A 12,649-nucleotide genomic window follows, 5' to 3' on the forward strand; every position below is an offset into this window, starting at 1 on the left:
AAAACCCATAATCAATAGGAAATTTAGAGAGGGTGAGCTTTGTAGCACAAACCTCAGAAGTCAAGTGTAACCCCATCTTGGTTGGTAGAGCATGAGTTTACAGACTTTGAGCAATATTACCCTTCCCCCCACACAAATGACCCTCTTCTCCTTTAATTTGGACCTTCTCTTCTTTAATTTGGAGAAGGAAAGAAATAATTACACCTAAAATAATCTTTCTGCCACCTTTTAGCTGGAGCCCAGCATTTAACCTGGGTCTGGCAACCTGCTCCAGTTAAATTGTACACCAGGATGAGGGATGAGCTGTGAAGTTAGAGTAGTATGTTGCAGACCACTGATTCACTAGGAAGTGACCAAATGCCCAGGCACTGGGCTGGGCTCTGCACAGGACGTAATGGTGGAAAAGCCCTGGGCCCTGCCTCCTAGGAACTCAGGAAACTGCCATACAGGGGGCTGAAAACACTGACCACCTAGAGGGTGAAAAGTGGCCTGAGTGCCCAGAGACTCCAGGAAGGAAAACTCCAGTCTGCTGTCTGCACAGCCTTTGACCTGCAGGGGCTCTTTGGTTTGTGGTTCTATCTAGACCCTGGTGAAGGCATGCCATAGGAGGCAAGTTAATGTTTGAAGGATGAATGAATGAATGAATGAATGAATAAATGGATGCTTCATCAAGGATAGGATTTGGATATTGGGCACTGTGTGGGGACAGACTGACACAAGGAGAGCCTTGGTGAGGGCTGTGAGCTCCCCAGAAAGTCACTTTTAGGAAAAGGAGTCACAGAGAGCCCTGGGCCTACCCTCGGCACTGAGGAGAGATAGCTCATCATCTACTCCACGTGTATACTTCCTCCATATCCAGCACAGTTCAGCTTCTTAGGATGTAGAATTTTCAGGAAGCATGCTCCTTTTTGGTGTGGTCAGGTTTATGTGTTTTGCTTTTTCCATTCAGTACTGGGGGAGGGTTGTTCTCTCTCTCTTTCTGTCTTTCTCTCTCTCTCTCTCTCTCTCTCACACACACACACACGCGCACGCACGCACACACACACTCCCCTTACTTCTTGCTGCCTGGTTCATCTGTCGTTCTTCCCTATCACAATCCGTGTCCTGCTATTAAATGTTTTACAACTTGCCCACTGAATAAATGGGCATGGATACATATTGTAGGATACATTTTACCCATGAGAGGCTGCTTCGCATACAGTTTACAAATAATAATATAGTTGATACTCTCTTTTATAAATTTCATATAGTCCATTTATTCTAACAGAATGCTTTTGTTGATTTTTGCCAAACTCTGGGATCTGGCCAACCTGAAATCGAACTTGACAAACAAGTATAGCTCCGACATAAGTATGTTGGTTGATATTTTCATGTAAATCAGTGGGTAAGATGAAAGTGAAAGAACAAAGACGTGTGTTGGAACTTCACTGGGTCTTTGGTGACGAGAGTGACTTCCTTGCTGAAATGGAGAATAGTTTTTCAAGTACTGAGAGAACATGTCCTCATTTTTTGGTGCTATTCACAATACAGCTATAGACATGGTATACTTTTGAATAATTTTCTCCGTCGCTTTCTCAAATTTAATCACCAAAATAATAATAATAATAATAATGCCTTATTTGTAGCATTTGGAAATTTCCATGGTGTAAATTCCCATCACCATACTATAAGCTAGCATGCTATCACTGAATTCAAAGTTGGGAAAAGATACACATCCAAATGCTGTGATATGGGATTTCCACCACATAGATACAACAGCTGTAAATAACTTTAAGAGCATCAGTTCACAACCTATGGCCCATCAGTGAAATTGAGCCTGCCACCTGTTTTTGTAAATAAAGTTTTATTGGAATGCAGCCATGCTCGTTCATTTACATATTGTCCTGGTCCCTTTTGCCTTTAATGGCAGAGTGGAGTGACTGAGACAAGACACTGAAAACCTAAAATATCCCTGGCCCCTTCTAGAAAAGAAGAGTCAGCCCGTGCTAAAAAGCATAGGTAATAGTAAAAGGCAGCAAAATAAATAGGAACTGATCAACTTTGAGTATTCTTTTTAAGATATATAACACATTTAACTGTAAGCTCATATAATTTTTAATAATTTAACAATTGGCTCACCATATTCCTGAAAATTTAACAATGGGCTCTTGCACGTGTCCATGCTGGACCCAGCTCACCACTGCAATGCATTGAGGGCCTCTGTTTTTAGTGCCAAAAAGTGAGACCATCACTAATAGGAAGAAGCAGCTGACAATGCCAGATTGGAGGGGGAGCCACAGCGAGCGGATTTGAACTACTTGAAATTGTGGTCTAATTGAACCTAGAAATCAGAAGAAAGCATTTTTGAGGTTAGTTTTCATACAGTTTTTTCCCTTCCCTCTTAGGGTCTGGGTTTGTTTTGTTTTTTCAAATGAGTTTCCTTCCGAGCTGATTTAAAAACTCAGTGCAGCATGCGTTCCTTACCAAATTTTGTGAGCATCTGTCTCGGGCCCGTGGAGCCCCCTGACAGCCACCCGGCAGCTTCCAGAACCCCCACAGATGTTCTGTGTCCCGAGAAGGGCCGACTTCCTGTTGCTGGCCGGGAGCTCGAGGAGAGGTGGTCCCACCAGTTGCGTGGCGCTGGGGTTTTCCTTGCTGCCATTTCCTGCCAGTTGCCTCTGAATGGATTACAGATGGTCAGAGAAAGACTTCTTGGCACAGCGCGAGCACCAGTCTCCAGTGCTTTGTGGGAAGGATTTATAACAGGATGGCAGTTCAGGCCTACCCAGAACGGGCCTGGCGGCCGAGGCCTTCCTGACAAAACCAGCTGCCAGTGGGGATGGGGCCTGTGGGTGGAGGGGACCAGCAGGAGGGACAGCGTGTCTCCCTTTATGTCACACCGTTCATCCAGCGGGGTCTCAAATGGCTGCGTGTCCAAGGGTGTTAGGCTCCTGTGGGATGGGAGCACCTGGGAGTCAGGGCCTGAGGTCATGTTCTGGTTGCAGCTAGCTCTTTGGGAAAGCAGACTAGATCCTCCGGTCTTTTCAAAGTGAGGTAAAGGCAGGTGGGCCGTTTCCATTTTTTTTTAAGCCACAATAAAAACAGATTTAATTGTTAAATTTTTAAAAAATACACATAGTATTTACTACTGTAACAGATTCGGCCACACCGAGCACAAGCATAGCGCTGTGCATCTGTCACCACCAGCCATCTCCAGAAGTTTCCCATCAGCCCAAACAGAAACTCGGCACCCGTTAAGCAATAGCTCCCCATCCCTCCCTCCCCTCAGCCCTGGTAACCTCTACCCTGCCTCCATGAATTTACCTAATCCAGGGACCTCAGACAAATGGAAGCATGCAACATTCGTCCTTTTGTGACTGGCTTATTTCCTGTAGCATAATGTGCTCCAAGTTCTTCTGTATTGTGGCATGTATCAGAATTTCCTTCCTTTTCACGGATGGGTAACATTCCGTGGTATGTGTCTACTGCATTTTGTTTATGCATTTTTCCCACGGATGGACACTTGGGCTGTGTGTCCCCTTCGGCCATTGTGAATCTGCTGCTGTGGACCCAGGTATGGGATGGTGTCAGATGGAGGAATCAGTTTGTCCAGGATGACTCGTCAGCCCTTCCAACGTTACTCAGTTCAGGTGCGTCTTTCTGTCAAAGCTGCCAGGAATAGGTGCGCAAGAGGGCCCCTTCCAGGCACCAGTCTGGGGCCCGAGGAATTGTATGTCCTTCTGGCTGCATCCACCCAGAGCGGGCACCTTTTCCTAATTGGCATAGGGACGCTTTACTACCCAGAGGAGCCCCTGAGACTGAAACCTGACAGGCCAGCGTTCACGCGGTGCTTTTGTGTCTGGGGCAAGGGGAGACCTTGCTGGGCTGAGGCAGGGACAGAGGGCTAGATTACCTGCGTGAGGATTCCTGGGTCTCCCGCTGCCAGAAATCCGGGCCACCATGGGCAGTTATAGGGGCAAGGTCCTCTGTGAGAGAGACTAGGGCCATAAGCTCCCAGTGCACAGAGCCAGCAAAATCCATCAGAAGGAGGATGGGTATGGGGCCATGTCCGAGTGCACTTGGGTTCCGTCATGAAATACTCCAGACTGGTTGGCTTGTAAACAACAAACTTGTTTCCCACAGTTCTGGAGGCCAGAAGTCCAAGATCAGGGCACCAGCATGGTCGGATTCTGGTGAGAATCCTTCCTGGGTCACAGACTTCTCATCCTGTCCCCCATGGCAGAAGGGGTGAAGGAGCTTTGGTGGGGGGGGGGGATCCTCTTTTTTATCTGAGAGCCCTAATGCCATCCATTTCTGAGGGCTCATGGCTCATGACCGGATCAGCTCTCCTAGGCCCCACCTCCTAACACCACCCCACCGGGTGTTAGGATTCAACATGTGCAGTCAGGGGGACACAGACATTCAGACCAGAGCAGGCAGGCCTGTGAGGACGGGGTGTGGGCGGCATGAGGCTAGAGACCAGGCTGGAAGGCTCCGGGCCTGGAACAAGATGGTGGTGGAACTTCACAGAGGACAAGGGAAGATGGATGGTACAGAAAGCGTCATAAAGTGAATGGCTGCATTCTTTCTGACCAAAGATGGTGGCAGGAAGAGGAGGAGAAAAAAGTGGTGGCATTTTTCCTTCATAAAATTATTATTCATTTTATACTTTTTTAAAAAAATTTTTGAGAGATTTTATTTGTTTTTTGGAGAGAGAGAAAGGGAGAGAGCATGAGCAGAGGGGGAGGGGCAGAGGAAGAGGGAGAAGCAGGCTCCCTGCTAGACTCAATCTTAGGACCTTAGGATCATGACATGAGCCGAAGGCAGACGCTCAACTGACCGAGCCACCCAGGCATCCTCTCCTTAATGAAATTATTTAGCACCACCTGAACAGAGCCCTTTGCCTGGCATAGGAGGGACACAGAGCAGTGACGCCGGGCTTGTGATGTGTAAAACCCTCCAATTGCATGAAGACTCTAGGAGGGCCTGATTTGTGTGCGCACTTTTTCTGGGCAGCGGTTTTATGGCTTTCCTGAGATCCTCAAAGGTATGACCCTCCTTCCCCCTTTCAAAAACAAGTGATGCTTAAGGAAATTTACAGCTCCTGGGGGAGACACACGTGTGCCCAGGTATAACCACGGTGCAAGCTGCACAGACAGGGGGATCCAAGCCAGCAGGGAGGTGTGGGCCTTGGCTTAAGGGTGGATTTCGGAGTTAGGCTTTCATGACACTTTGAAATCTCCTTTGAGGAAGAGTGCTGCCTGGGCTGGGGTAGAGAGCTGGGGAGGAGCCTTGGCAGTGGAGCCACGTTAAAAAGCTAGCTCTGCTGACATGATTGCAGTCAGGCTTGCCCTGAAGATACAGAGCTCCAGAGATGGGTAACGTGGTATAAGCCGCCCGAATCTTATGTCTGTGTCTGGTTGCCTATGGCAGAGCCTGTTGGTGGAGACGGAGGAACTCGGGCTTTGCAGTCAGATCTTAACCTGTCGTCTAGGCCCTGCCGCCTGCAGGCTGTGTGACTCCAGGCATGCGACCTCACTGCTCTGGGCCTCTGCTTGCTCATTCCAACCACAGTGTTCGTCACAAGGAGGGCTCCTCACAAGGAGATGGCAGCCGTTACTGTCCGCTAGAGGGGACGGGTCTGAGAAGTCCAGGTTAACCGCTGTGTGTGCATAAATTACAGGAGGAGTGAAAAACAGGCCAGAATTTGAGAGCAAAGGATAGGAAGTGTTGTGGGAAGGTGAGTGTGGAAGTTCCAGGTGAAGAATGGGTTTAGAAGGAAGGGGGCCACAGGCCGGAGTAAGGTCTGAAGTGAGGTGTTCTGGGGGCGGAGACTGGACTTCTGCCTCCTTTGGCACCAACTCTCAGAGCTCCCACTTGATCTGGGCTCCCAGTGAGGGCATGCCCAGGGCCTGCAGAGCCGGAGGAGAGGCCAGGGAGCTCGCCCCCCTGCGGGCAAATGAGGGTTGCTTTTGAAACAAACCCCAGGGGGCCTGGACCCCTGTTCTGTGAACAGAGAGGGGACTGGGATGTTTGAGAGCAGACGTCTGTGCCCGTTCCATGACTGCCTGTCAGGGTCAGAGCCCAGCCTCTTTCCGTCCTGGGAGTCACATCATGCCGCCCAGCTTCATTTTTCCCGTCTGTAAAAGAGCCTCATCGGGTTGTTGGGAAGAGAAAGTGAAGGGGACATAACGGCACTTAGCACAAGGCCCAGCGCATCATAAATGCTCACTAGTTCTTTCCTTTCAATGCCGCCGAGTGTCCCCAGAAGGGGCACCCGAGGAGCGTTGTTCACAACGAGACACGGTGCCTTGGCCAGGGCTGTGTTCTAGATGCTGCTGGACTTAACCTCTTAAAAGGAAACCTCAGCTAGAGATGGCCCCTAAATGGGGGACCCCCAGCAGGGAGCCAGCATCTTCCAGTTCTTTGCCAGCATTTTTAGGGGAAATGATGATTTTTTTTTTATCATTGTATTTCATAGGGGGAAAAAGCTGCCAATTAAACTATAGCTACTATTGATTCTAAGAATCCATTTGGATTTTAAAGATGTTACAGTGTGTTTGGAGGGGGGTAGGGAATACAGCTTAGAATTAAGGAAATACAGCGGGGCAAAAATAGAGTCTTAAGCAAAATTTACAGGAGTTTTTAAGATTAAAGCATGAAAGTTTAAGAAATACCAAAAGCTCTGGTAGAGCCCCACACTGCGACATTCCTGTGAATTAACCTCCACCTTCAGGGTGACTCTGTTTCAAGGATTGTGTAGGGAGGAGAAGTGCCCAGGTTTGACCTCCCTGTGAGTTTAGTTGGGACATGGGGGGCGGGGAGGTCAAGGAAGTGACCCCAGAGTGTAGTAGGCTCAAAGTCATCTTAGGGCCTGAACATCCTCAGGCAGACGTCGCTTGAGTTAACTTCGCTTAGGAGGAAAATCCACACACAGCACTTTGAGGAGGAGAAGGAGGTCATAAAACCAAGCAAACGACCCACACCTGGGAAAGGGTGGAAACCACAGTTCGCTGCCCCCCCCCCCGTGAGAAAAGGCTGCTTGCTGGGACCCACAAAGCAGCACACTTCCCAGTGGGCTCCTAGCACTGGTGTTTTGATACCTCGATGGACATTTGGGGGGACACCCAGCTTTGCCCTCTTGCCCTTAAAAAACTTATGGCAACTCTCAGGCGCCTCAGAAGGGGTCTGATTAAGCTTCCTTCTCCCTGCGGGGCCCTTCTGCTCCCACCTGCATATGGCCATGTGGGGACAGGTGACTGGGGACTCTCAGTGTGGCCCAGGGAGCTTCTGGCACCTTGAAGCAAAAGGACTTCTCCCAGCCCTGTCGAGACTGAACAGACGACTCATAATAATGGTGCCACCAACTTCTGTGGAGCATGTGTCCTGGGAGTGCTGGGTCCTAGGGGTGCTGGGTCAGAGTGCTGGGTCCTAGGGGTGGTCGATGAGGCAGGCATTACCTTGAAGGACTTGCAGATGGCAGGATGGAGGTGCTGAGAGACTTTGTGATTGCCCTGGGGTGATAGTGCTGGGGGGGAGGACCCGGACAGGAGCAGAGAACGTGCCCCGGCCCTGCGAGATGGCACTCGCTGGAGGAAGAAGGGACTTGGAGGTGGGAGAGTGGATATTCGGCGAGCTGAAGCAGCGTGCTGAGCAGGCCTTCCTGGAGGCTCTGGGCCTCCGTGAGTCAACTTATTTAAAAAATATATTTTTTCATTAATACAGAGGTGATGCATGATCGCTGTGGAAAATACATATCAAAAGACAAAAAGAAAAGTTAGGCTCATCCTGTCATGTACTATTAACCTATGCATCTCATTTACAAAAATGAGATAGTCTTGTCTTGTTTGGATTATAGTGAGCATCTTTTCAAGTTATTCGCTAGTCCGTTGCATATGTGTTCCATAATTTAACCAGTTCCCTGCCATTGGCTATATCGGTTGTTTTCAGTGTTTCATCACGAAAAGAATTGCAATTAATAAATGAATATCCTAGGGGCACCCGGGTGGCTCAATCAGTTAAGTGTCCGACTCTTGATTTGGCTCATGTCGTGATCTCAGGATGGAGAGATTGGGCTCCACATTGGGCGCCACACTCAGCAGGAAGTCTACTTGGGATTCTCTCTCTTCTCTCTCTCCCTCTCCCTCTGCTTCTCTCCTCCCCCAAGCCCATCCTACCCCACCCCTGCACAAGCACACTTAATCTCTGTCTCACTCTCTTTCAAGATAAATAAGTAAGTGAATGAATGAATATCCTTGTAGCTAAATTTTTGTACATGTTCATGATTATTTCCGTAGGTATATTTTTTGAAGAGGACTGCTGAGTCCAGGGGTATGATATTTTTGAGGCTTTTGATGTCATTGTTAAATTGTCCTCTAGAAATATTTTACCCGTTAATACCCCTGTTAGGAGTATATGAGAATGTTTCCTGAACTTTGGCCAATATCTCACTGAAGATTTTCAAATATTTGGTGATTTAATAAGTTTAAATGTTTCCTTCCTTTAATTAGCCCTCTCCTGATTACTAATGAGGGTGACCATTTTGTATGTGTTTATTACCCACTTGTATATGTTTTGTGTGAGTTGCTTTTTTCATGGTCTTTGCTTAGTTTCCTATTGGTCTCAATCTTTTTCTCACTGATTTGCAAAAGCTCTCTATATATTAAAGCTAATTTACCATTGTATTTATATGGGGATCACGTGATTTTTAGAAAATCTTGTAGCTTAAGAACTCTGACTCTTTGATCTAGCCTGAAGGATGAAAGTAGCTAGGAAAATAGAAATTCCAGATAATTTCCAAGCCGTGTCGTAGGTGTTGCTGAATGCTGGCAAGGGCCACACAATATTACTTATGCTGACAAGACAGGACTAAGAGTAAGAGCTACCATTTACTGAACAATTGTTATTTACCAGGCACTTTACATGTATTAGCCTTTTAATCCTATGACCCTGTAAAGAGCTGAGAAAAGTGGAGCAGAGATGAATGAAGCTCTCATCTGAGCTCACACAGCTAGTAAGTGACAGAGTCAGGATTTGAACTTGGATCTGCCCATCTCTACGATCCACGTGCCTTCCACTCTACCAAGCTGACTCTGGCTCTCAGCGTTAATCGTAGTCTTACAAGTCAGATTTTCATCAGCGATCTCCACAGAGAAAGGAGCAAGTTGGAGAACACGGGATAACTGATCTCCAAAGATGCCCTTGCAGTGAACACGCCTCCCATTATAGTTCCCTCCCTGGAACCCTTAGCCAAGCCCGTGATTCACGTGTGTGGATGTGCATGTTTTATAGTGGCTTTATTGAAATTTAATTCCTATGCCATTAAATCCACTCCTTTAAAGTATATCATTCTATGCTCTTGGTATATTCACAAAATTGTGCAAACAACACAACTATCTAATTCCAGGACGTTTTAATAACCCCCAAAAGAAACTTCATATCCATTAGCAGTCACTCACTTTCCCTCCTCCCCCAGTCCTTGGCAGCCACTAATCTGCTTTCTAGAATAGGATTTGCCTTTTCTACCCATTACATATAAATGAAATCATACAATATGTGACCTCTTGTGTCTGGCCCCCTTCACTTAGAATAATGTTTTTAAGGTTCATTCATGTAGCATGAATCAGGACTTCATTCCTTTTATGGCAGAATAGTATTCCATTGTATGAATGTACCACATTCTGTTTATCCATTCATCAGTTGACATTTGGGTTGTTTCCACCTTTGGGCGGTTGTGAATTGCATTGTTATGAATATTTGTGTACAAGTTTTTGAGTGGATGGAATTTTATTTCAGCTCTCTTGTGTATATATCTAGGAGTGGAATTGCTGAATTATAATGGTATCTCTATGCTTAATTTTTTGAGGAACTGCCAAACTATTTTCCAAAGCAGCTGCATCATTGTATCTTCCCACCAGCAGTGTCTGAGGCTTCCAATATCTCCTCATCGTTGCCAACACTTGTTATTGTCCATCTTTTTGATTATAGCCACCCTAGTGGGTGTGAAGCTATCGCATTGTGGTTTTGATTTGCATTTCCCTGATGACTAATAATTTTGAGCATCTTTTAATGTGGCACATGTGTTTATTGGCACGTATGACCATCTTTTTTTGGAGAAATGTTTTGAAAATTCTTTGCCTGGTTTTTATTTTTATTTTTTTTATTATTATTATGTTGTGAGAGTTCTTTATATATTCTGGATATAAGACTCTTATCAGACGTAGGATTTGCAAATATTTTTTCCCATTCCGTGGGTTGTCTTTTTGCTTTCTTGATGGTGTCCTTTGAAGTACAGTAGCTTTTAGTTTTTATCATGTCCTGTTTATCAGTAATTTCTCTTGTTACTTGTGCTTTTGGTGTCACATCTAAGGAACCACAGTCTTATCTCAGGTCACAGAGATTTACTTCTGTGTTTTCTTCTAAGAGTTTTATAGTTTTGGCTCCTACATTGTGATCACTGATCTATTCTGAGGTGTTTTTGCATATGATGTGAAGTAGGGGCCCAAATTCATTCCTTTTTTATGTGGTTATCCTGTTGTCCTAGCACAATTTGTTGGAAAGATTGGTCTTTGTCCCTTTGAACTATCTCGGAACTTCTATTGAAAATCAATAGACTAGGGGCGCCAGGGTGGCTCACATGGTTAAGCACCTGCCTTTGGCTCAGATCATGATCCCAGAATCCTGAGATCAGAGTCCACGTTGGGCTCCCTGCTCAGCAGGAAGTCTGTTTCTCCCTCTGCCCCTCCCCGCCCTCCCGCTCATGCTTTCTAACTCTCTCTCAAATAAATAAATAAAATCTTTCTTAAAAAAAGAAAGAAAATCAGTGGACCATAAATATAAGGGCTTATTTCTGGGCTGTCAATTCTATCTCATTGAAATGTATGTCTATCCTTATGCTACTAGCACACTGTCTTGATTACTGTAGCTTCATAGTATTTTTTTTAAAGATTTTATTTATGTATTTGAGAGAGAGACAGCAAGAGATAGAGCATGAGCAAGGGAGAGAGGGAAAAGCAAACTCCCCACTGAGCAGGGAGCCCGACTCGGGGGTCCACCCCAGGACCCTGGGATCATGACCTGAGCCAAAAGCGGCAGATTCTTAACCGGCTGAGCCACCCAGACGCCCCTGTAGCTTCACAGTATGTTTTGAAACCAAGAAATAGGAATCCTCCAACTGTTCTCTTTTTTAAGATTGTTTCTGCTTGAAACAATATGGGCCCCTTGAATTTCCATATTAACTTTAGGATCAGCTTGTCAGTTTCTGCAAAAGAAAAGAAAAACTAGAATTATTATAGAGATTGTGTTGGATCTGTAGGTCAGTTTAGGGAGGATAGCCATCTTTACAATGTTATGTAGTCCCGTACATGAACATGAGATACCTTTCCACTTATCTAAATAATTTCTGAGTTACTCTTAACTGTGTTGTTTGTGGTTTTCAGTGTCCAAGTTTTGTCCCCCTTTGGCTAAATTTATTCATATTTTATTTTTTCAGTGCAATTACAAATGGAATTGTTTTCTTCTTCTTTTTTTTTTTTTTAATGTTATTTATTTATTTGAGAGAAAGAGAGAGCTGAGTGAGGAGAAGGTCAGAGAGAGAAGCAGACTCCCTGTGGAGCTGGGAGCCCCATGCGGGACTCGATCCCGAGACTTCGGGATCGTGACCTGAGCCAAAGCAGTCGTCCAACCAACTGAGCCACCCAGGCGTCCCTGGAATTGTTTTCTTAATTTCATTTTCAGGTTGTATACAGGGCTATTATCCTGCAACTTGTTTGTTACATCTAATAGTTCTCTGTGTGTGTGTGTGTTCTTTAGGGTTTTCTATAGGTAAGACTGTGTCAACTGCAAATGGAGGTAGTTTTACTTTTCCCTTCCCAATCTGAAGGCCTTTTATTCCTTTCCTTTCCTTTCCTTTCCGTTTTACCTTTCCTCTCCTCTCCCTTTCCCTTCCCTCCCCTCCTTTCTTCTCTGCTCCTAATTGCCCTGGCCAGAGCCTCTGGTACAATATAGGTTAGAAGTGGCATGGCAAGACGTCATGTCTTGTTCCTCATCTTCAGAGGAAGGCATACCATTAAGTATGATACTGGGTTGTGGGCTTTTCATAAATACCTCTTAACAAGTTGAGTAAGTTCCCTTTTATTCCTAGTTTGTTGAGAGTTTTTTTCATGAACGTGTGTGGCGTCTTGCCAAGTACTTTTGCCGCATCCTTTGAGGGGATCATGTGGTTTTATCCTGTATTCTATGGATAGGGTGTATTACATGGATTAACGTTCGTATGTTGAACCACCCATGGATTCCTGGGATAGATTCCACTTGTTCAAGGTATAGAATCCTTTTTATATGTTGCAGAATTCAGTTTGCAGGTATTTTGTGGAGGATTTTTACATGTAATTCATAAGGGATCCGATCAGTAATTTTCTTACGATACCTTTGTCTGATAGGGTAATAATGGCCTCATAGAGTCAGGAAAGGTTCCCTTTGACTCACTCCTAACCAATAGAATATGACAGATGTCACTGTGCAACATATGAGGCTAGGACATAGGAGCCTTGTGACTTCTGCCTGCATTTGGGGGAACATCCACTGTTGGGACACTCCGTTTTGGAGCCCCACTGCCATGCTGTAAGAAGCCCTAGCCCCAGCGGGGTGGGGGGTACCCCAGTGGACTTCCGGC

General features: G+C 45.8%; 1 protein-coding gene and 1 long non-coding RNA gene across 7 annotated transcripts in view; one reads left to right on the forward strand and one right to left on the reverse strand.

The window, feature by feature from the left end:
• The window catches only part of ATXN7L1 (ataxin 7 like 1), a 233,955-nt gene that overhangs the window by 15,561 nt on the left and 205,745 nt on the right, over nucleotides 1–12,649 (forward strand). The gene's annotated exons all lie outside the window — the stretch shown is intronic.
• On the reverse strand, nucleotides 1,372–2,706 carry LOC131829262 (uncharacterized). The gene is made up of 3 exons (XR_009352799.1): nucleotides 2,464–2,706; nucleotides 2,119–2,320; nucleotides 1,372–1,459 (listed from the first exon to the last, which is right to left on the reverse strand). It is a non-coding gene; the product is annotated as an uncharacterized LOC131829262 (long non-coding RNA).

This window comes from Mustela lutreola, chromosome 4 (genome assembly GCF_030435805.1).
Source record: "Mustela lutreola isolate mMusLut2 chromosome 4, mMusLut2.pri, whole genome shotgun sequence".
Taxonomy (NCBI): Eukaryota; Metazoa; Chordata; class Mammalia; order Carnivora; family Mustelidae; genus Mustela; species Mustela lutreola.